This window comes from Salmo salar, chromosome ssa06 (assembly GCF_905237065.1).
Source record: "Salmo salar chromosome ssa06, Ssal_v3.1, whole genome shotgun sequence".
Lineage (NCBI taxonomy): Eukaryota > Metazoa > Chordata > Actinopteri > Salmoniformes > Salmonidae > Salmo > Salmo salar.
The window spans coordinates 39,407,404-39,430,790 of record NC_059447.1 but is presented as its reverse complement, the minus strand read 5'-3'; the positions used below and the strand labels follow the sequence as shown (position 1 = coordinate 39,430,790).

At 41.3% G+C, this 23,387-nt stretch overlaps 1 long non-coding RNA gene across 1 annotated transcript in view; it reads right to left on the bottom strand.

The window, feature by feature from the left end:
* LOC106607394 (protein ELFN1) overlaps nt 1–23,387 on the bottom strand; it is a 90,092-nt gene that overhangs the window by 23,677 nt on the left and 43,028 nt on the right. Inside the window, exon 2 of the long non-coding RNA XR_001329190.2 lies at nt 21,977–22,072. This is a non-coding gene — a long non-coding RNA (protein ELFN1). The remainder of the gene's footprint in view (nt 1–21,976; nt 22,073–23,387) is intronic.

The following is a 23,387-nucleotide window of genomic DNA, read 5'->3' as shown; positions in this document are numbered from 1 at the left end:
TGTTCTGAATTGAATTAGCTATCGAGTATTTTTGTTGAGTTCCCTTGAACCGAGTTACAATACGGTTCACTTCAGAGACATGGTGCACAATCAGGTCCTATAGCTGTTTTGTTCACACAGTGACACATTCAAGGTCTTTGCCTGTTACATAAATAGTTGAGAGACAAGAAGGTGCAGATACAGAAAGAGACAGACTAATACAAAAGACAGGTTATTTTCTTAAATACTCCTTCCACACTCGCTGTAATAATCACAGAATGCTAGGATTGATGGCTCCATGGCGGGGGCCACTCCTGGACGGTCTGAAAGCAGTTTATTTTGTCGTTTGATGTCATGATCCGATTCGAGTTGATAGTCATGACATGTATCTGTAGTGCATGTCTGATGAAGTATAAACCAGCTTACAGCGCAGAATGTGTTGTAGGGAGGCTCCAGCGGGGAGAATGCTGGCTTATAGTCAGCAACTATAATCGAATCTATTCGGAAGGAGAGGCTCAGGTATAGATGTAAAGATCAAGACTAGATTGGATGCCATTCTCTAATTACTTTTGACACAATTACCCTTATAGAGCAATATGGGAGTCCTCTCTAAGGTCCTCTTAACTCAGTCAGAGCGCTCTCCTCTGAACTTTGTCCCAGACCCAATCCTTTGAGCAGACAGGGCACTCGCCCAAATTAATTAAGGTTTCAATTAGTCACGCTAAATGGAGCCTGATCCAAAACGGATTGGATGGGATACAGAGACTGGTGCCTTTAGGCTACTTCTAAAAGAAAGCCTTGTGAACTGAGTTATCCTCGTCAAAATAATCCAGGACCCATTCAAGATGCAGGTTTGAAACTTGCAGGGAAATGAGAAGCCTGAACTGTAGCTTTCTTCCATTGATCATCAGTATTATTTCAAATAAGAGTCTCCCTTGGGGGTAAGCATCCGCTATACAGCACAGTATGTGGTGGGATTTAGGCTGAAGTGAATTTAGACACGGAATGACTGTACTCATCCGTTCATATTACATTGATGAGCTAACTACAGTATGTAAAGATTGGACAGTAGAAATGTAGTCTTTCATACCAATTTGAACTCTGAAAAGGCAGATTAGTCATTGAAGTGTTTGCCAAAATAGTAAGCTATTGTTAGAGCCAAGGGTTGACTAAGCCCTGGTGTGAGGAAAAAGGGAGTAGGATAACCAGTGTTCAAACTTAAAAAAGGATTCTTCTGCCAGTAGATGGCACTTTTTCCACTTCACACGGTCTACTATCTCACCTCCCACAATCCAGTTATCACTGAGATCACTGCAAACATCTGAAAACCATCACTACGGCAGCCTAGACATGTAAAATGAAGCCTGTAAAAGGGAGACAGTCTATGATATGTTCTTTCTTCAAGTACTGTACATTCAGCACAAACAGTTTCCAAAATAGTTTTTTTCAACCCTTTCAAGCTATTTCAAGGAAATTCTCAACGCAAGATCACATTACATTAGAAAACATCAACACACATCTCTCCGTCTGGTCAATAGCCTGTTCTCAGGCAGTTAAGGAGAATAATGTTCTCCTTCAGAGAACTGTGCCTTTTGAGTCATGTTCAGTGTTGCCATACATTACTTACAAAACAGACTTATTTAACAGTGGTTTATGTCTGAGACAATAGTAACAAGTCACCAACAGCAGCTATGACCAATAGGGTCTCACCAAATTTTATTCATGGTTTTAAGTACAGGTATGCCCAATTGTTCCTTCAATGTGTTTTCATACACAGTCTCAGCAACTGGCAGACAACTTCAGCAGAACAATTCTCAGTGTTCTTACAACACAAGATTGAATAGTAAATGTTACAAATACATCTTCAAAGGGGCGGCAGGTAGCCTAGTGGTTAGAGCGTTTGGCCAGTAACCGAAAGGTTGCTAGATTGAATCCCCGAGCCGACAAGGTAAAAATCTGTCGTTCTGCCCCTGAACAAGGCAGTTAACAGGCCGTCATTGTAAATAAGAATTTGTTCTTAACTGACTTGCCTAGTTAAATAAATAAAAAAATAGAATTAAAAAAGGAATTGCACCTCTTGATGAGTGTGGGGGAGGGGAGGCATAAAAACAGATGGTCAAAGATCCTACTTTAAAGGTGAGTGGCCTCAGGTCTAAGCTTTTGTTGTGAGCTGTAAAAGATAAACCAAAGCCTGTACCGTTCCTTTCCTCGCCTGAGTACGCTACAAAGTGAAGTGAAGGCAATTCTTCAATCTCATGTACTATGCGAGTAAATTAAACATTCCTTGTGCAATCCGTCACTCATTATGTGAATCAGAGCATCAGATATTCACATGTTAAATGGATTTCCAATTGTCACAATATTACAAAGCCCCACCCCCCAACCAACCGTTCAATCTCTATCCGGGAGCTTGACATGACTTGAAGGTCAACTGGGCTGGCTAGCTGGCTTCAACGTGAATGGGATGTGATGGAACAGAGAACACAAAGTTCCACGCAGGGCAACCTAGTCACAGCTTACAGTCAGCGGTGAGGAGAGAATCGTCAGGGGTGTCTGTAATAAATGGGTGACAGCTGTCTCTCAACACGGCATCCATCTCCCTGTTTTAACTTACATTCATTTTCCCCATGATTGCCTCTCCCAATGCTAATTCGCTGTGGAGCAGGCTGCGCCAGCCTCCATTAACAAGCTAGTTTGCGCCGCGACACTAATCACACTCATTATTAATCATGAAGTGTAAACCAACCATTTACCCTTTTCAATATGGACGATCCCCTCATGAGGAATACGGCATGCTTCATCCATCTTGTGGCAAGGTCACAGTAAAATAGTAAGCAACGATACCCCACTTTGGTTTTATAATGTCACACTGCATTTAAGACATTACCATGGTGATATGGCGCTATCGTAATCATTAATAGTGCCTGCGGAGCACATAAGCAGGTCTGATCACTGCTCTCGGGGCTGAATGAAATAGAATGACTGAGAAATAAACAGGCATTCTATTTCGTTCCGCCCTTGAGAGCACTGATCATTTCTATCTTCGCATTACTGGAACGCAGGGACGGAAAAATCTCCACAGGAACAAGGCCTATATATGTTTCAGTTTGCAAGTCACAACAGCAGCTTGCATGAGAGCATGCCTTTGAAGAATGGGAAAGAAAGGGTTAACTTCCCTCTCTGCCGAGTTTGAGAAGCATCAATGGCTGACTCTATAATGTTGTTTTATGATCACTTTATGTGTCCACCTAAAGGCTCCCTCTAGAACTCCATCTTTCATGGGCTAATCATAGATGGTCTGTGGTAATCCATTCAAATGACTCTTCACTTCAATTAATTACTGGTCCAGGTGGACTAGAACTGAGGCACTTAAAGCTAGAATCCTTAATTGAAGCAATAACAAAGCGCACACCCCGCCTCTGTTTTGGGAAAAAACTGAGGGAGGGCCTGGAGAAATGTAACCACTCTCAAATTCATAGACAGATGCAAGGACTGACCATCCATGATATCAAAATTACAGTTGAAACCATTTTTTTAAAGGCTAAACAGTGTTTGTTTACATTTACATTGTTTACAAACATTGGAGTAAAACAAGCTTGTATTCTGGGGTATTCTGGGTTCTGATGGGGTACAACTGTTGAACTAAGCTCATGAGGCATTTACAGTACAAGTTATAGTCTTCAAGAATCAATGGGTACACTGAGTATACCAAACATTAGGAACACCTTCCTAATATAGAGTTCCACCCCACCTTTTGCCCTGAGAACAGCCTCAATTCGTCGGGGCATGGACTCTACGAGGTGTCGAAAGCTTTTCACAAGAAAGCTGGCCCATGTTGGAGGTGGACCTGTGGATGTATTTCAAGGCCTACCCTCAAACTCAGTGCCTCTTTGCTTGACATCATGGGAAAATCAAAATAAATCAGCCAAGACCTCAGAAAAAAATTGTAGACCTCCACAAGTCTGGTTCATCCTTGGGAGCAATTTCCAAATGCCTGAAGGTACCACGTTCATCTGTACAAACAATAGTACGCAAGTATATACACCATGGGACCACGCAGCTGTCATACCGCTCAGAAAAAAGACGCATTCTATCTCCTAGAGGTGAACTCACTTTGGTGCGAAAAGTGCAAATCAATCCCAAAACAACAGCAAAGGACCGAGTGAAGATGCTGGAGGAAACAGGAACCAAAGTATCTATATCCACAGGAAAAAGAGTCCTATATCGACATAACCTGAAAGGCCCCTGAGCAAGGAAGAAGCCACTGCTCTAAACCACCACAAAAAAGCCAAACTGCGGTTTGCAACTGCACATGTGGACAAATATCGTACTTTTTGGAGAAATGTCCTCTGGTCTGATGAAACAAAAATATAACTTTTTGGCCATAATGACAATTGTTATGTTTGGAGGAAAAAGGGGGAGGCTTGCAAGTCGAAGAACATCATCCCAACCGTGAAGCACAGGGGTGGCAGCATCATGTTGTGGGGGTGCTTTGCTGCAGGAGGGACTGGTGCACTTCACAAAATAGATGGCATCATGAGGTAGGAAAATGATGTGGATATATTGAAGCAACATCTCAAGACATCAGTCAGGATGTTAAAGCTTGGTCACAAATGGGTCTTCCAAATGGACAATGACCCCAAGCATACTTCCGAAGTTGATGAAAAATGGCTTAAGGACAACAAAGTCAAGGTATTGGAGTGGCTATCACAAAGCCCTGACCTCAATCCCATAGAAAATGTATGGGCAGAACTGAAAAAGCGTGTGCAAGCAAGGAGGCCTACAAACCTGACTCGGTTACATCAGCTCTGTCAGGGGGAATGGGCCAAAATTCACCGAACTTATTGTGGGCAGCTTATGGAAGGCTACACAAAACGTTTGACCCAAGTTAAACAATTCAAAGGCAATGATACCAAATACTAATTGAGTGTATGTAAACTTCTGACCCACTGGGAATGTGATGAAATAAATAAAAAAACTGAAATAAATCATTCTCTCTACTATTATTCTGACATTTCACATTCTTAAAATAAAGTGGTGATCCTAACTGACCTAAGACGGGGAATGTTTACCAGGATTAAATGTCAGGAATTGTGAAAAACTGAGTTTAAATGTATTTGGCTTTGGTGTATGTAAACTTCTGACTTCAACTGCTCATGTTGGTAGAGTTAATGTGACTGTGCATAGATAATAAACAGAGTGGCAGCAGCGTAAAAGAGAGAGGGGGGGGCTTCCTCTGACACCATCTGGTATAGAGATCCTGGATGGCAGGAAGCTTGGCCCCAGTGATGTACTGGGCCGTACGCACTACCCTCTGTAGTGCCTTGCAGTCGGAGGCCGAGCAGTTGCCATACCAGGCAGTGATGCAACCAGTCAGGATGCTGTCGAAGGTGCAGCTGTAGAACTTGAAGATCTGAGAACCCATGGCAAATCTTTTCAGTCTCCTGAGGGGGAATAGGCTTTTTCATGCCCTCTTCACGACTGTCTTGGTGTGTTTGGACCATGATAGTTTGTTGGTGATGTGGACACCAAGGAACTTGAAGCTCTCAACCTGCTCCACTACAGCCTTATCGATGAGAATGGGAGCGTGCTCGGTCCTCCTTTTCCTGTAGTCCACAATCATCTCCTTTGTCTTGATCACGTTAAGGGAGAGGTTGTTATCCTGGCACCACACGGCCAGGTCTCTGACCTCCTCTCTGACATATAGGCTGTCTCATCGTTGTGGTTGATCAGGCCTACCACTGTTGTCTTGTCGGCAAACTTAATGATGGTATTGGAGTCGTGCCTGGCCATGCAGTCATGGGTGAACAGGGAGTACAAAAGGGGACATTCTTGATACACACAGGAAACTGTTGAGTGTGAAAAACCCAGCAGTGTTGCAGTTCTTGACACAAACCGGTGAGCCTGGCACCTACTACCATACCCCGTTCAAAGGCACTTAAATCTTTTGTCTTGCCCGTTCACCCTCTGAATGGCAAAGATACACAATGTTTCAATTGTCTAAAGGCTTAAAAATCCTTCTTTAACCTGCCTTCTCCCCTTCATCTCCACTGATTGAAGTGGATTTAACAAGTGACATCAATAAGGGATCATAGCTTTCACCTGGATTCACCTGGTCAGTTTATGTCATGGAAAGAGCAGGTGTCCTTAATGTTTTGTATACTCATTAGGACTGGAGCCGTCTTGACCACCATCTCTAGTGGCTAGTAATGGGTAGTGTATGGTGTTGTAGGTCCATTGCTGCTTTACATTCAACTCCAGCTGTTACGTTCAAGGATATTTGGCGGCCGTTTCTTGTAGACTAAATATAGAACATGGAAAATCAATTGTGTTGATTGAGCACCACGGGGCCCTGGCCTTTTCACAGGTGTTTGTAGATGTTTTCATTTGAAATCTCATAACTGTGTTTTCCACGAATTCAGGCTGTAGTTATATGAATTGCAACGCATCACATTTAGCAGGCTGCAGGAAAAAAACATTGTCAGAATGCATCATCAAGCCTGTTTGCTGATTAAAATGTCATTCTCTCAATCCAGGCTCTGTCAGGTGGATAAGATTGCACTGGGGAAATGGTACATACGTTTGCTTCACTGCAAGTGATAAAAGCACCTCAAAGAAATCACAAGGTCACTCCCATGCCTCCAACCCTTAACCTGTCTCAACACTGAATACATTGCCCCCACAGCATCAATTTAGTATTGATACATGTATCAGTTATGTATGAAACTTACTAAAAAAAGAAGTGCCATTTGTCTTTCTCTGGGTGCCAACATATATACAGTACCAGTCAAAAGTTTGGACACATCTACTCATTCAAGGGTTTTTCTTTATTTTTACTATTTTCTACGTTGTAGAATAATAGTGAAGACATCAAAACTATGAAATAACATATATGGAATTATGTAATAATCCAAAAATATATTTTATATTCGAGATTCTTCAAAGTAGCCACCCTTTGCCTTGATGACAGCTTTGCACACTCTTGGCATTCACTCAACCAGTTTCATGAGGTAGTCACCTGGAATGCATTTCATTTAATAGGTGTGCCTTGTTAATTTGTGGAATTTCTTTCCTTCTCAATGCGTTTGAGCCAATCAGTTGTGTTGTGACAAGGTAGAGGTGGTATACAGAAGATAGCTCTATTTGGTAAAAGACCAAGTCCATATTATGGCAAGAACAGGTCAGTCAATACGGAACATTTCAATAACTATTTCAATAAAAACCATGAGAGCCAGATGAAACTGTCTCTTATGAGGACCGCCACAGGAAAGGATTACTCAGATTTACCTCTGCTGCGGAGGATAAGTTCATTAGAGTTACCAGGCTCATGAATTGCAAAAAAACGCTTCACAGAGTTCTAGTAAACAGACACATCACGACATAAACTGTTCAGATGAGAGTGAGTGAATCAGGCCTTTGTGATTGAATTGCTGCAAAGAAACCACTACTAAAGGACACCAATAAGAAGAAGAGACTTGCTTGGGCCAAGAAACACAAGCAATGGACATTAGACCATTGGAAAGTCAATTCTAGATTTTTCGTTCCAACCGACGTGTCTATGAGATCTCTGCATGTGTGGTTCCCACTGTGAAGCATGGAGGAGGAGGTGTGATTGTGTATGGGTGCTTTGCTGGTGAAACTGTCAGTGATTTATTTAGAATTCAAGGCACACTTAACCAGCATGGTCACCACAGCATTCTGCAGCAATACGCCATCCCATCTGATTTGCGCTTTGTGGGATTATCATGTGTTTTTCAACAGGAAAATGACCCAAAACACACCTCCAGGCTGTGTAAGGGCTATTTGACCAAATAGAGTGATGGAGTCCTGCATCAAATGACATGGCCTTATTGATTGATTGACTATGACTTTTCAAATTAGTTCTAGGTAAATGTTGCAATTCTTCAGCCATTCCTGGACCTGTGACCAAAAAATGAGCTACATACAGTATGGACAGTACCAAAATAAATGATCTAATGACTCTGCCTCCTCGCAGCAAAATCAGCAGAGCTGGGAAGATTGTATCCCTCATATATGGCATGTATTAATTTGTGGATGTCCATCCCCCATTTCGTATGATATGTTATGAATTCCAATTCGTATTATATACTGCTCAAAAAAATAAAGGGAACACTTAAACAACACATCCTAGATCTGAATGAAAGAAATAATCTTATTAAATACTTTTTTCTTTACATAGTTGAATGTGCTGACAACAAAATCACACAAAAATAATCAATGGAAATCCAATTTATCAACCCATGGAGGTCTGGATTTGGAGTCACACTCAAAATTAAAGTGGAAAACCACACTACAGGCTGATTCAACTTTGATGTAATGTCCTTAAAACAAGTCAAAATGAGGCTCTGTAGTGTGTGTGGCCTCCACGTGCCTGTATGACCTCCCTACAACGCCTGGGCATGCTCCTGATGAGGTGGCGGATGGTCTCCTGAGGGATCTCCTCCCAGACCTGGACTAAAGCATCCGCCAACTCCTGGACAGTCTGTGGTGCAACGTGGCGTTGGTGGATGGAGCGAGACATGATGTCCCAGATGTGCTCAATTGGATTCAGGTCTGGGGAACGGGCGGGCCAGTGCATAACATCAATGCCTTCCTCTTGCAGGAACTGGTGACACACTCCAGCCACATGAGGTCTAGCATTGTCTTGCATTAGGAGGAACCCAGGGCCAACCGCACCAGTATATGGTCTCACAAGGGGTCTGAGGATGTCATCTCGGTACCTAATGAAGTCAGGCTACCTCTGGCGAGCACATGGAGGGCTGTGCGGCCCCCCAAAGAAATGCCACCCCACACCATGACTGACCCACCGCCAAACCGGTCATGCTGGAGGATGTTGCAGGCAGCAGAACATTCTCCACGGCGTCTCCAAACTCTGTCACGTCTGTCACGTGCTCAGTGTGAACCTGCTTTCATCTGTGAAGAGCACAGGGCGCCAGTGGCGAATTTGCCAATCTTGGTGTTCTCTGACAAATGCCAAACGTCCTGCACGGTGTTGGGCAGTAAGCACAACCCCCACCTGTGGACGTCGGGCCCTCATACCACCCTCATGGAGTCTGTTTCTGATCGTTTGAGCAGACACATGCACATTTGTGGCCTGCTGGAGGTCATTTTGCAGGGCTCTGGCAGTGCTTCTCCAGCTCCTCCTTGCACAAAGGCGGAGGTAGCGGTCCTGCTGCTGGGTTGTTGCCCTCCTACGGCCTCGTCCATGTCTCCTGATGTACTGGCCTGTCTCCTGGTAGCGCCTCCATGCTCTGGATACTACGCTGACAGACACAGCAAACCTTCTTGCCACAGCTCGTATTGATGTGCCATCCTGGATGAGCTGCACTACCTGAGCCACTTGTGTGGGTTGTAGACTCCGTCTCATGCTACCACTAGAGTGAAAGCACCGCCAGCATTCAAAAGTGACCAAAACATCAGCCAGGAAGCATAGGAACTGAGAAGTGGTCTGTGGTCCCCACCTGCAGAACCACTCCTTTATTGGGGGTGTCTTGCTAATTGCCTATAATTTCCACCTGTTGTCTATTCCACTTGCACAACAGCATGTGAAATTTATTGTCAATCAGTGTTGCTTCCTAAGTGGACAGTTTGATTTCACAGAAGTGTGATTGACTAGGAGTTACATTGTGTTGTTTAAGTGTTCCCTTTATTTTTTTGAGCAGTGTATGTTACAAATTTTCTAAACTTACAATATGTTACGAATTTGCAAAATGTACTATATGTTACAAATTTGCTAAACTTATGACATTTTACAAAAACTAGCTAGGTGGCTAACGTTAGCTAGGCTAGGGGTTAGTGGTAAGGGTTAAGGTAAGGGTTAAGTTTAAGAGTTAAGTAAAAGGGTTAAGGTTAGGGGAAGGGTTAGCTAACATGCTAAGAAGTTGAACAGTACCTACAAAGTAGCTTGTTCATGATGAGTTTCGAACTCGCAACCTTTTGGTTGCTAGAATTTGTGTTATACACCCACTTATCCTCCTCGACCAGCCTTAAGTAACCATCTGTCTAATCTAACCATACCAAACGTAACATATCATTCTCATTTGAGTGTCCCGGATTTACATTTACTATGCTACGTCTAGTCTATGAGACCAGGCTGATAGTTCTTGTTCCTCTCACCATTAGAGGTTAACATAGAGATAATATTTCACAAACTGTACCTTATCAGAGGTGTGATTGGCTTTTCTTCATATTCTCACCGTCCAGTGTGCAGTGGAACTATGGTGCTAAATGTCAGTCAGTAGAGATGAGAAGCAGTTTAAAGCTGATGCTGCACAGACCTACTCTACTCTTTTTAAATGACTCATATAGATAAAATGATTGTGCAGGGGAGTTAATGGCCATGGGAGGGAAACGCACCAGGGATCCCCTTGATGATGGAAATTGTGACATTTGGCATATGCAAATGTGCACATTTTTGCTGCAGAACAGCATTGATGACATAGTGGAAACATATTTACAACAAACAGTATTTTGTTGTGTGAGACATACTGCATGTGTCTTGAGAAATAACAGCCCTATAGGACAGCAACAGATCTCATCATTTCAATTCTCGCTTGAGATATTTTGCAATAACTTCACCTATACAGTAGCCTTCACAGAGTATGATATTCTTATAATATGTATTTTTTTTTGTTTTCAGATAAATGCATTTTTGAGGAAGAATGACTTTACTGCACAGTATGTGTGTGTGGCATAGTATATTGGCAGCACAAACATATGAGACAAACAATAAATAGGAAGCCTCTATGTGATTCAAGGACATAGGTGAAGGGAGCGGGAAGGTTAGCAGTGGAAATCTATTCCCAGTCTATGTGAGTCAACGTTCTCTGATGTCCTGAGCATGTCTTCCAGGTGGGGTTCTAAGTCCTCTAGTCCCCCTAGCAGTGGAAGATTTACTGGCCCCACTGGGGCTTTAATGATACGGCCTGGATGTACAGAATAAAGAAAAACAAATAAAACCTCCCCTGTCTCTATAACTTAGAGGGTAAAGGTTTTAAACACTGCCATGCTGGTTTCTTACTATTCTCCATTTTGTGTCATATTGCACATGATGCCACAGTGAATCTTGATCTCAATCGCCTCTACAGTACCATGGGAACAATAGGCGATGTTCCATAGTTTTACCACAGCATTCTTTCTGGACAGGCTCTGTCCCTTGTGACACGTGTCAAAGAAAGCAGCTTGGCACAGAGGGCCCTCACCTCTTTTCAACTGTTTTACTTCCAGACGTCTTCAACATCCGTCAAAGGAAAGTGTCAATCACAGGTTCAAAGTGGTCATTAAAAACCATACTCAGAGTCTGTATTGTCTCCTCAGTTCCAAGGCTCAGTTAAAGGAGCTAAATAGAACGAGTGCATGGACTTGAAGTTGACCCCTTGGATCATCCTCAGATAAGAAGTCAACATGTTGCTTTTTGCTAAAGTAGCGCTCCCGGGGGCAGTACATCACCACTATCTATACTGGAGAGATTAAATCAACGCCAGTCAATTGATCTAGCTATCCAGGCGTTCACATTGATGTGTTCAACTGTGATAACATTTTGAAGTCCTTCCAAATGTGCCACTCTCGCTCGTGATTGACAAAGACACATCAAAAGGCGATTTGGCTCACATTGAAATCTAGTTGCCATGGACACTGACATTGTTTGAAATCAAAGGGAAACAGTGTCAATATTAGCTCCAGTTTTAAATTATAATCAAAAATTGTAACAGGTAAAAATCATTAAAACATGAAAGACTAATAGATTTAAGAGTTCTCATCCTGCTCCTAATGTGCATAATGAATATCATATTTTAGTGACCCTTGCATTGGTGAGCATATTATAACTATTGATGGTTTGACCTTATGGACTCAGGAAAAATGTATCTTCATAGTATCTACAATTCAGTCCATACACAATCCTGTAAGTTCTTAGATGCCTACTTCGAAGATTGACAGAGAGCAGCATACCACAATGTGTTTGTCACACCCTGATCTGTTTCACCTGTCTTTGTGCTTATCTCCACCCCCCTCCAGGTGTCGCCCATCTTCCTCGTTATCCCCAGTATATTTATACCTGTGTTCTCTGTTTGTCTGTTGCCAGTTCGTCTTCTCTTGTCAGGTCTTACCAGTGTGTTTTCCTGTCTCGCTGCTGTCTCAAGTTCTGTTTCCTAGTTTCCATGGTTCTGACCATTCTGCCTGCCCCGAGCCTGCCTGCCGTTCTGTACCTGTCTGACTCTGACCCGTTTATGAACCTCTGCCTGTCCTGAGCCTGACTGCTGTTCTGTACCTTATTGTCTCTGCCCTGGATTACGGACCTCTGCCTGCCTTTTACTTGTCTTTTGCATGCCCCCTGTTTGGGTCAATAAACATCTGTGACTCTAGCTGTCTGCATCTGGGTCTTATCCTGAGTTCTGATAGTGCTGTATTGTGTTAAAAAATTACAGAGATGTGAGCTTTTACCTTAGCAGCAGACAACATGTCTATGTGTGGTTCTACCAACAGATTCCATCCCTTTAGGGTTTAACAAGGAGAGTTTGAGGCTTTCTAGCAGTAAACCTTAGTTAAATTCCTGTTGCCATGCTGTTTATTCTCCACTGCCCTCAGATTCTCCACAATGTGAAAAACATGACAATTGAGGTACTGACTACAAGTTCTAAGAGAATATGTTCAGATTGAATCACTTTACCATTCAGTCTCTAGATTGCTGGTACTCAAGCATAGGAAGGGTAGTGTGTTTCTTCCCTGGTTTACATTCACTCTTTTGCAGGTTTTACTATATAATTTCTGCCATCCTAGACACACTTCCTCATCTGCTTGGTACTTCCCTTATGAACTATTTTGCGTACACTAACTATTTGACAGTTTAATATTTAAGTCATAATGCCCTCAAAGCCAGTGTTTGGAGGATACATTGGCACGGGTGTTGTTAGGCCTGAGACGAAGTGGAGGGCCGGCAAATCGTGCCAATATATCCTCCAAACACCGGCTTTGCGGGCATTATCACTTTTATACAACAGGTTAGTAACATATTCAAATAATATTTTCATAAAAACATTTTTTTAATGAATTTAATCATTCTATTTAATCCTTCCACAAGATATAGTCCCGACACAAATCTAGGTTTGCTACACAAGCCGGCTGGTAGTTCGTATATCGGTTCGGTTGCCAGAGACATGACCCTGACATTGTATTTTTGTTCTGTATCTATGGACGCGACCCAGTCGTTCTTTCTAAATGTTCCATTGCCATACTGGCTGGCAACGTTCTTATCCCTTGCTTGCTAGCTAGCCAACTACAGCTAATTTACTGTCATGTCAAACAGTGCAGCCAGAATAACAACAGTAGGTGCATTTACATTTGTTTAAGCTGTTTTCTCGTGACATTTATTTGGATATATCCATAGCAATGAGCTAATGAGGCACGATTTCGCCTGGCATAGAAAATGTGCTCTCTCATCAGGACACTGTTGTTCAGAGGAGCTAGCCAACAACACAGCTACCAATTACACTTCAAACTGAAGCTGAAAAGACTGCAAACTACCTGCACTTCGTTTTGTTTGACCTTTTTTCAGTTGACATTTCTTTGTATATATCAATAAAAGTGAAACCAGCTGATTCATGATTTCGACTGTCTGAGAATCGCTGTCTGCCTGTCTGTCTCGTCCTGACTCCCGACCCCTACACCTTCTTTACTATGGGACAGCTGGAGATCGAAATTGAATATGGAAACAATGTTGCAAATGTTGGAGAGACAGCAAGGTTTATACAAATCTTCGCTGTTGAAAACTAATTGTTGGTCTAAAATAAATGTAAGATCATGTCTAGATGCTTTTTATAGTGGAAATCAAGTTTATAAATTTCCTGGTTGGGCTAATGAGACACTGGATTGCACAGTAAGATTGAACAGAGTAAATAGTCATTTTCGTGTCATAGATTTAGCTGGTGGAATAGACACTTGCTGGAATGCTCTTTTAACCAATCAGCATTCAGGATTAGACCCATCCGTTGTATAAAGTCTACCAGACTAACTGTCTATCCTGTACTCTATCCACCATTCATAGTGACAATAGTGGTAGGTGGATCGTTTGTCCAGATCTGCATTAAGCTAACTAGCAATCATACCACACATAAAAGCATTTAAAGCTGCATCAATTTTCCATATGAATCCACAAGAACAAATAGGTATAGCTGATAGGCAGCGGAGAAACCAGGTGCATAATTATGCATGAAAGAACAGTGAAGACATGAGAGATGCAGCTCAAAAAGCTTTCCTATTGATCTTGTTTAGAGACATTACAATTATCCAACCTATAGTAGTCTACAATACCACAATACAATGAATAATTGCATTATTATACTCTAGGTTGCAGTGAAAATGTAATTTGAATAGCAGCGGGAATGCCGTGGGAATTCATTCAATTTGTATTTTTTATTTTTTATTTAACCTTTATTTAACTAGGCAAGTCAGTTAAGAACAAATTCGTATTTACAATGACGGCCTACCCTGGCCAAACCCGGACGACGCTGGGCCAATTCTGCGGCGCCCTATGGGGTCGGCGGATCAGTTGTGGGTCTTCTCTCTACAGTTTATAAGGTCTAGAAAGGAACAGTAGCAAGCCAGTCTAGGTGTATTTTTACTTCTGTTTATTTTCTATTTTACTAAGCTGCGCTGTCTGTTGCAGATCATCATTCTCCCAAGTCGTCCTATAATAGTATGGCCACATACGCTCCTGGTAGTCCCAGTTATTCAGGAAAGCTTAACACATGCTCTGCCTCCTCTCCAACCCGAGCCTAAATATGTGTAATTTAACTATTTAAATGTATTACTTTTTATATGTGGCAGAAACACAACCAGTCACAATGTTTGAATCGGATTAGGCTTCTTCAAAATTCTCTTGTAGGCATGCTCACGTTCATCCAAAATATCATTTCAGCATCCTGAAAATGGCTTGACATAAACCAGGTTTCCATCCAACCTTTTTTTGCGAGGAAAGTACATGTCGTATGAAAAATGCCAGGACATCATGGGAAAGCATTCAATTTATTACGTTACGGATGAAATAATGATGAACTTCACAGGGTGGTGAAAGTGCACAGTGATGAGTACGCCTTTCAATAAATATCGAGGGTCTTATTCTGGTGTCATAATGATCGATGCTTGGCTGCAGTTTGACAAATAAAATATTGCACTTTTGTCCATAATAATCTGATCATGTAGCCTATACACACACTGTGTCTGTGAGCTTTTGTCTAGAGCACACATGCCAATACCAGAGTGGACACATTCACTGTACCTACGTACCTATACCTACCTACTATACCTACGCAACATTTTTGGTGAAAAAACCAGTAGACCTAGAGTATTTTTTTTATTCGGTACATGAGAATTGAACCGCAAAAGTTATTTTCGTGTGCACTACGTATTTATGCACATAATTTTATCCGCAACAAATTAAATTAGATGGAAACACAACTCTGATGGGACAACACAATCTCACACTCAATTCGTGCAAATATGTAGGAAAACTATTTCAGCAGATTTTTTTGTGTTTTTATGCGTTTTTGTGTGGCTTAATTTGTAACAATCTTTTGAAACTTATTGGAGCAATGCATTTTGGGCAATGATGTTCTACACTGCCTTTTTTTTGTATCCCAAATGTATTTATATAAAAAAACAAGTGTTAACTACCCAATATTGTTAATCAGGGGCGGCAGGTAGCCTAGTGGTTAGAACGTTGGGCTAGTAACAGAAAGGTTGCTGGGTTGAATCCGCGAGCTGACAAGGTAAAAATCTGTCGTTCTGCCCCTGAGCAAGGGAGTTAACCCACTGTTCCCCAGTAGGCCGTCATTGCAAATAAGAATTTGTTCTTAACTGACTTGCCTAGTTAAATAAAGGTGAAATACTTTTTTTTAATTAAAAATATCAACCATGTAGTCACCGAAATACTTACAATATAATAGTAGCCTTAGGTTAAACATTTTTTTTAAATTAATGCCAATATTGTTTTCTATGCTTGTTTTCGCTTAATACTTTGGGATACTGGCGCTATGTCAGATTTTATGAGGGTTGCCAGATTAAAAAGAGTAAAAAGCTGCATTTGTCAGTTTTTTTTCTCTGGTATCGATGAAGGTATTTGATTGGTGAATGGGGATACATTATCATGATGGGAAATTAAATAATCAATAAGTGTGGGAAAACAGAAGACCCGCAAAAAAATCTGTTTGGTTTAAATTCCCCTGGTGCAACTGCATGGTATTTGCCACTATAGCGAATTTTTACTACGATCAATTAAGCCATATCAATGCAGTTAAACAGGTTCATGTAAAATAATGAATTTTGTTGACTTCCACTTATGGCACTTCCAAGGCCGTTTCACAATGATTGTTATGGTCGTGTCAATCATGTTATATACTTAAGCTATTGTAACAAGGCATATGCCAGCATTGTAGGCCTACTGCCTCTGCCCAGAGGCCTACTAGGCTTTCATGGCAACGGCCGTTGGAGCTCACTTTGCCACGTATGAGCTCTGGTTAGAGTCCTCGTTGCAGCTTTCACTTTCTTCCGCTACATTGATGGCAGCGTTGGGATTACGTCCAGCTCACACCTAGTTATGTGATCTAGTGGTGGGAAGCGGTCTGTTCTTCAACATTGTGTTGGGTGTAATTACATTGATATATTTAGTGAACAATGGATGGAAGTAGTCACTACAGGTGTGATCAAGGCTTACATCAAAGTTGCCTGAAGCTGAATGGAAAGTGCCATGCCCAGACCAGTTATTCAGAAGAAAATCCTCTGTATGTCTAACTGGCATAAGTTAACTTACCTGTGTGGACCCAAAACAAACATGTTCTACACCTTTACAAAGTACCTGTTTAAAGTGTTATTACAAACATGATGTCCTTTTGTTACTAAAGCTTATACATCTAATAACCTGACAATGATCCACATCATATGGGTAGACAAATAATGTAAGTGTGTTCTGCAGCAAAACACAACGAGCCTTTTTTTAGGATGCAAACCAGTAATATGAATCACTGTTGATCCATCCTGTTCTGATCTAATGAGATGGATGTAGGATTTTCTACGGCCTAGAATCGAGGGCTTTCCCAGTCATGAAGGATGAAGCTAGGCCTCTCTTGATTCTCATTGGCAAAGACTGAACTCAAATTAGGGGTTATATGTCAGACTCTCCTATACCACTTTGCCCAACATGTTATACCCCAGAGGTTGTAAATAAACCCTTTTTAATGTGATATAACTTGAATCATTATTATAGGGCTGCAAAACCCAAACTGAGCATTTCTCACTGGAAATTGCTGCTGACATTGAACACAGCTTAGGGTTAGGGTATTCAATAATTTCAGACTCTCCTATACCACATTTCCAAACATCTTATACCCCATAGGTTGTAAATTAACCCCTTTTAAGGTGATATAACTTGTATGATTATTATTAGAGCTGTGAAACCCATAGCCGAATGGCTCAGACTGAGCATTTCTCACTAGAAATTGCTGCTGACATTGAACATAGCTTAGGGTTAGGTTATTCAATTAATTTCAGACTCTCCTATACCACATTTACAAACTTCTTTTACCCCATAGGTTGTAAATAAACCCTTTTTAAGCTGATTCAACTTGTATCATTATTCTAGGGCTGTGAAACCCATTGCCGAATGGCTTCATTTATTTATGAAGTGTCACGTCCTGACCATAGAAAGCTTTTATTTTCTATGGTAGAGTAGGTCAGGGCGTGACAGGGGGTTTTGTCTAGTTTATTTATGTCTATGTCTATGTTGGTTCTAGTTTATTTTTTCTATGTTGGGGTTTTGTCTAGTTTATGTATTTCTATGTGGGGTTCTAGTTTATGTATTTCTATGGGTTTTTTGTTGGGATGATCTCCAATTCGAGTCAGCTGGTCATCGTTGTCTCTAATTGGGGATCATATTTAAGTTGTTGTTTTTCCCACTAGGTTTTGTGGGAGATTATTTTGAGTTAGTGTAAGTTGCACCTCTTCGTCACGGTTTGTTGTTTTGTTTATTAGTTTATTTGTATGTCTTGCATAATTTCACAGTTAAAATAAAATGTGGAACGATACACACGCTGCGCCTCGGTCCCATTCTTCAGACAGCCGTGACATGAAGAGCAATTTCCGTTTTATAACAGGTAGTGTCCATTTATTTACAGTAGAGTGTTGATTAATTATTGCTTTCTTCAGTGGAAATATAGAATATGTATAAAAATGCCAAATATACCAAAAACTAAATCAGGTAGAGATTTAGGGCTATTTAACCATGTTAATCATTACTGAAACATGCAAACTACAAACATTTAACCAGTTAAAGATAATGAATACATGACAACTAGATACAAATATTTTATAAAAAATGATAAATACAAAAGTCAAGAGTTGGCTATAACATCAGTAAAAACAAAGTGAGTGTGTGTGTATATATGTGTGTAAGTGTATAATGGTGTGTATTATATAATTTCCCAACATAAAATTGTATCCACATTCCCTAATCAAATATCTTTATCAATACCACATAAAAAAATTAAAAAAATAAAAATCTCCAATCTGGCGACCCTCATAAAATTCGTCATACAGTGCATTCGGAAGGTAATTCAGACCCCTTGACTTTTTACACATTTTGTTACGTTACATCCTTATTCTAAAATGAAATAAATTGTTATTTTTCCTAATAAATCTATACACTATAATGACAAAGCAAAAACTGTTTCAGAAATGTTTGCAAATGTATTAAAAAAAACTGAAATATATGACATTTACATAAATATTCAGACCCTTTATTCAGTACTTTGTTGAAGCACCTTTTGCAGCGATTACAGCCTCGAGTCTTCTTGGGTATGACACTACAAGCTTGGCACACCTATATTTGGGGAGTTTATCCCACTCGTCTCTGCAGATCCTCTCAAGCTATGTCAGGTTGGATGGGGAGCATTGCTGCACAGCTATTTTCAGGTCTCTCCAGAGATGTTTGATCGGGTTCAAGTCTGGGCTGGGCCACTCAAGGACATTCAGAGACTTGTCCCGAAGCCACTCCTGCATTGTCTTGGCTGTGTGCTTAGGGTCATTGTCCTGTTGGAAGGTGAACGTTCTCCCCAGTCTGAGGTCCTGGGTGCTCTGGAGCAGGTTTTCATCAAGGATCTCTCTGTACTTTGTTCCCTTCATCTTTGCCTCGATCAAAGTCTCTCAGTCCCTGCCGCTTAAAAACATTCCCACTGCATGATGCTACCACCACCATGCTTCACCGTAGGTGTCACGGTTGTTGTAGGAAGGAGCGGACCAAAGTGCAGCGTGTGTGTCGTCCACATTTTATTTTCACTGTGAAACTAAGCAATACATACACATAACTAAAGAAAAAAAAAAACGTGACGCAGAGGTGAAACATACACTAACTCAAAAACAATCTCCCACAAACCCAGGTGGGAAAAACACCTTAAGTATGATCTCCAATTAGAGACAACGATGACCAGCTGCCTCTAATTGGAGATCATCACAAACAAAACCCAACATAGAAATACAAAACTAGAACATAACAACATAGAAAAACTAAACTAGAAAACCCCCCTGTCACGCCCTGACCTACTCTACCATAGAAAATAACAGCTTTCTATGGTCAGGACGTGACAGTAGGGATGGTGCCAGGTTTCTTCCAGATGTGACGCTTGACATTTAGGCAAAAGAGTTCAATCTTGGTTTCATTAGACCAGAGAATCTTGTTTCCCATGGTCTGAGAGTCTTTAGGTGCCTTTTGGCAAAGTACAAGCAGGCTGTCATCTGCCTTTTACTGAGGATTGGCTTCCTTCTGTCAACTCTACCATAAATGCCTGACTGGTGGAGTTGGTTGTCATTCTGGAAGGTTCTCTCATCTCCACAGAAGAACTCTAGAGCTCTGTCAGAGTGACCATCAGGTTCTTGGTCACCTCCCTGACCAAGGCCTTTCTCCCCCGATTGCTCAGTTTGGCTGGGCGGCCAGCTCTAGGAAGAGTCTTGGTGGTGATGGAGGCCACTGTGTTCTTGGGGACCTTCAATTCTGCAGAAATGTTTTGGTACCCTTCCCCAGATCTGTGCCGCAACACAATCCAGTCTTGGAGCTCTACGGACAATTCCTTCGACCTCATGGCTTGGTTTTTGCTCTGACATGCACTGTCAACTGTTGGATCTTATATAGACAGGTGCGTGCCTTTCCAAATCATGTCCAATCAATTTAATTTACCACAGGTGGACTCCAATCCAGTTGTAGAAACATCTCAAGGATAATCAATGGAAACAGGATGAACCTGAGCTCAAAATCGAGTCTCATATTAAAGGGACTGAATACTTATGTGAAGAACGTATTTCTGTTTTAGTTTTTTAATAAATTTGCAAACATTTCTAAAAACCTGTTTTCGCTTTGTCATTATGGGGTATTGTGTGCAGATTGCTGGGTATTTTTTTTATCCATTTTAGAGTAAAGCTGTAACGTACCGAAATGTGGAAAAAGTCAAAGGGTCTGAATACTTTCCGAAGGCACTGTATATATACAAATAAAAGTGGGAAACAAAAAAAGGGAGTGTAGAACACCCTTGCCCATCATGCACTGCTCTAATAACTTTCAAAACATTGTTCCGAAGTTTGCATCCCCAAAATGTATTTTCCTATGAATGAAGTTGCATAAAAATGTGTATTTTCACACGAATTAAGACACACAAAAATGCACAAAATCTGCTGAAATACTTTTTCTGCATACTTGCACGAATTGAGTGTGAGATTGTGTTGGATGTGGAAAATATTGTTTTTATGCAAATGTTTCAACATTTGCATGAAAATCTTTCACAATTGGATTGAAACCGAGCTATAAACACCATAAAGACTCTGGCAAGTGCTCTAATCCAGTGTCACTTTGATTATGCCTGCACATCAAGGTTCAACAGCAGCCCCAAACATCTAAAGAATAAGATACAGACCAGCCAAAACAAGCTTGTAAGAATTGTGCTTGAACTACCCTCTCATACTCATCTGGAGGTCAATCATTTTAAGCAGCTACGCTGGCTGTCTGTGGAAAAAATTGTAGTATTATTTTAACTTGGTCTGGTCCACAGAATTATCACAGATTCAGCCCCCAGGTACCTATCCAACTATTTATTATTTGTTAGAGCTGTCCACCAGACAAATACCAGAGCCAGAGAGTGTAATATTAACTGTTTTAAATATAACAGTCTACCTGGTAAGAACAATTAAGCAATAAGGCACGAGGGGGCATGGTATATGGCCAATATACCACGACTAAGAGCTGTTCTTAGTGTCCAAAGTCGCTATGCTTTGTTAATTGGTTGTATGGTGCAGTAGCACAGAAACCTGTTACTGGAAAATTTGTTGCATATATTTTATATAACTATAAATATGGCATTAAATGTAGAAAATCTGATTTCCCCCTAGCTTATCGTGGTCTGCAGCTGGCTCTGGTTGTAGTGTAGGCCTAGTGGAACAAGCAGGGAGAGCAATCTCTTCCGTGGTGGTCAGCGAACCCTCAACCTTCTGGCCTGTAGCCCTGCGTGGCATCGACTATGTCACAAAGACATGCCAGAGTGGCAAAGTTGTTTATCCACGTTTATAAACACAGGGTCGCTAGAGTTGCTGTTATTTGTGGCCATAAACATCATTTTTTATCAATTCTATGAGGGTGTGCATTTTTATTTTTAAAGTTCAAAGGGAGGGTCAGGTGAAAATATTTGTAACGTTGAGGAGGAGGGTGTTTATTTTTATGACCCCCCACCCAGTGAATTTAGAACTGACCCTTCGAATTCATTTTCTTTTGTTGGAGAATGCCATGTCCTGTGAGGGCTTGTCTTGTCTCATGTAGTTATCCGTGCGTATTGTGACCGGTAGATTAGAGAGATTCCCCGGGATCCTCTTAGGGACATACATTACAGGGCAGTGTAACACCTGGAGGGAGTCATGCTAAGGTTGAATCCATGCCAGTCACTGGACTTACCTCTGCTATCTGGGTTAATGTCTCCGATAAGTAAAAGCATCTCTTGGATCCTCCAGCAGCATCAGTCCAGTCCTCATGGATCCTTCTTCTGGTCCTCTGGGGAAACACAGATAATCGAAGGGTAAATCAAACTGCTCCTTTTTGGTCTACGCACAGGAAAACATATGGCAGAGTGCAATGTGTGAATGAATCTCTTAATAACGTCTGAGTGGTTTTAAAACATTTCTGCCCAAACAAAGGTAGAAATCCATGTGGAAATCCATATTTTAGTATCTAGCCAGCTCACACTGCTGTTTTGGTTCAGAACAGGGTCATTGGTTTTAGCAGTGCTCATAAAGGAGTAGTCCCCAATTCCAGTCCTCCAGTAGCCCCAACAGTATGCATTTCTGTTGTGGCCCAGGACAAGCACACTTGATTCTACTTATCAACTAATCATCCACCCCATGACAAGTAGAATGAGGTGTGTTTGTCTGGGGCTTCAGCAGAAATGTGTACTGTTGTGTGTACTCCAGCACCGGAGTTGGGAATCATTGTCATAAAGGATGGATTAGGGGAATTCATCTTAGGTGGGTGACCCTTATGACCTATAATGACCTATCATTGCCGGGGCTCTCTGCAATAGCAATTCATGAGCACGTCCAATAGCACAACAATCTTTTTCAAAGGAATGATTTGATTCACTCTAGAAACCTCAATTAACAGGAACAAGCTAATGAAATCCTGTATACCATATTCTGGCCATGCAATTTCCTGTGATCAGCAAACTGCTCGTACTAATTAAACAAAACTCAATTTGCTTTCCTCCCTCTAAATGGCTTCCCGTATAAACCCAATGACTATTTTCCATACTCACTGCCCAGGGGGAACATGGGTGCTCTCTCTGTTCATGTTACGGAAAGGCAGGACAATGATGAGAAAAGGATGCTTTGTACCCAGTATATGTCATGTGTTAGCTAAATAGAATATGATATATAGCCCTGCTGTTGTCTTTACTGATGTTGGTATGATCCTGTTTATGAAGTCTCTATGCAACACTGCACTAATGAAAAGTTCCTATATAGAGACACCTACATACATATTAACTCAAGCTTCAGATGAGTGCGCTATCAGTATTCATATTAGTACCCTTGTTGAAATGAAATGATTCTCTATTCCCCTCTCCTGTGATCCACTGTTTGCGTGACATGCAGTATCTTGGGAAAAACACAGACAGAAATGCAATGTTGAACAGTAGCTAATGGAAATCTGAAACCCTGCTAGAATTTCAATAAATCTGAGGACGATAGATAACACCATTCAATTAGCTGGTAAGGATGCAATTTGCATTCTGTTGAAAGAGGTGATAGTTTGAGTGCCCCGAGGCAGCTGCCATATAGCGCAGGCGGGCCTATGAAAACCCCCCAAAAACGGC